Genomic DNA, 2,500 nt, shown 5'->3' with positions numbered 1-2,500 from the left:
CATACCCGTGCATTGAGAAGGTTTGGTGGCCGTACTCCCAACACAAAAGCATACCGAGGACAACCCCAAGCAAAAATTCATTTGAAGCCAACCCATCGTCGCCCACAACTAGTGGGTGAATGGTGTGCTTCCCGGGGTTGGCATAGACATTCCCTCGCATGCAAAAGATTGTCGATGCGAAAGATTATCTATGCCAACCCCGGGAAGCACACCATTCACACACTCCCGACCGGTGTGGTGTGGCGGTGATTGGATAGTTACGGATTGAGCACTTGCCAAGGATCAAAATGTGTCATTTAGAAGAAACATTTTCAAAAAGTTTTTAAAATCTTGTGGGTTTGCAACTCATAAGAGCGTCACTTTCAACGTCCCCGGTATTGGATTGAGTTTCTAAAAACAACCGTGCACACCGAGGTTAAACTTTACCGGCTCCACTCCGACTCGCCGCTCGCCCACAATTTGTTTGCAACGAAACATTTGTTTTTAATTTTGTTGGTTTGAAATTGTTTTGAAAAGGTTCTTTAAATCTAGTGGGTTTGCAACTCATAAGAGCGTCACTTTCAACGTCCCCGGCATTGGATTGAGTTTCTAAAAACAACCGTGCACACCGAGGTTAAACTTTACCGGCTCCACTCCGACTCGCCGCTCGCCCACTAGTCCGAAGGCAACAAAACATTTGTTTTTCATTTTGATGAAAATTTCTGTTTTTAAATCTTGTTGGTTTGAAATTGTTTTGAAAAGGTTCTTTAAATCTTGCGGGTTTGCAACTCATAAGAGCGTCACTTTCAACGTCCCCGGCATTGGATTGAGTTTCTAAAAACAACCGTGCACACCGAGGTTAAACTTTACCGGCTCCACTCCGACTCGCCGCTCGCCCACAAATCCGAAGGCAACAAAACATTTGTTTTTAATTTTGATGAAATTTTTTGAAAACATTGGCTTGGCAAGCCCCAATCCGCGACTATCCACCCACCGCCACCCCACACGGGTGGTTGTTGTTGCGAAATGAGGTTGTGGTCGACATGCCCGTGCATTTGAGAAGGAGTTCCTAGCACTCCATGCTCTCCCATGCCAAAAAAAAGCCTAGACAACCCCATTTCGCAACTTTCCACGCCTTTTTTTTCCTCCCTCACCCATGGCGGCGGCGTGGTGGCGGAGGCCGGATTCCGGCCACCACCGCCATGGGTGGCAGCCCCCCGACCCCGACACCAAACCCATAATACCGAGGCAACATATCGAGGCAACATGACATGGGTGTGGCGTGGGGGAAGGGGGCTGCAGCTAGGAAGGCATGGGCTGCCATGCATATGCAGGCAACACACACCCCCCTATATAGCATTTTATGCATTTAGCCCTTTGACAGGAAGAGACATCACCTATGCGCGAGGAGTCATAATGGGCTCTAAATAATTCAATACAAGGTATTTGGACGTGATTTTTTGCAGGGATACTAAGAAACATGCAATCTATGATGGGAAAAAGTTTCATAAATTTTTGAAGTCGGGAAGTATTTTTTATTATTTTTAGAAGTCGTAAAATTGAAAAAATCATTAAAACAAATCCGGGAGGAATTTTTTAGTTTTGTAAGTTGGAGAAGGTCCTAAAAATCATAGACTACTTATGGGGAGCTTATTGTGCGAGGAAATTTCAATAAAAACGGGGTTTGACAAGATTTGAAAAATTCTGTCGACATTTGAAAAAACCTGGAACCATGCTGCCGGCATGCTGCGCACATGCTGCGCGCATGCTGCGCGCAGACTGCGCGCATGCCATGGCAGGACAAGTTTCGCTAGCCTCACTGTCGACAGATGCGCAAGCTGCGCGCACGCTGCGCACAGGCTGCGCGCACGCTGCGCACAGGCTGCGCGCACGCTGCGCACAGGCTGCGCGCACGCTGCGCACAGACTGCGCGCACGCTGCGCGCATGCCATGGCAGGACAAGTTTCGCTAGCCTCACTGTCGACAGATGCGCAAGCTGCGCGCAAGCTGCGCGCAAGCTCCGCGCACGCTGCGCACAGCCTGTGCGCATGTTGTGCGCAGGCTGCGCGCATGCCATGGCAGGACAAGTTTCGCTAGCCTCACTGTCGACAGATGCGCAAGCTGCGCGCACGCTGCGCACAGGCTGCGCACAGCGCATGCCATGGCAGGACAAGTTCGCTAGCCTCACTGTCGACAGATGCGCAAGCTGCGCGCACAGGCTGCGCGCACGCCATGGCAGGACAAGTTTCGCTAGCCTCACTGTCGACAGAATCAGCACGCTGCGCGCAAGCTGCGCGCACGCTGCCGGCATGGTGCGCGCACGCTGCCGGCATGCTGTGCGCACGCTGCGCGCGCGCATGGCAGGACAAGTTTCGAAAATTTCTGTCGACAGTCTCAGCAGCGCGCACGCTGCCGACATGCTGTGCGCACGCTGCGCACAGGCTGCCGGCATGCTGCGCGCAGCCCATGGCAGGACAAGGTCCGAAAAATTCTGTCGACATTTTTACGCCGTGGTAGGCTT

This window comes from Prunus avium, unplaced genomic scaffold (genome assembly GCF_965620075.1).
Source record: "Prunus avium unplaced genomic scaffold, drPruAviu1.hap1.1 HAP1_SCAFFOLD_54, whole genome shotgun sequence".
In the NCBI taxonomy this organism is placed as follows: Eukaryota; Viridiplantae; Streptophyta; class Magnoliopsida; order Rosales; family Rosaceae; genus Prunus; species Prunus avium.
This window is presented reverse-complemented; position numbering follows the sequence as displayed.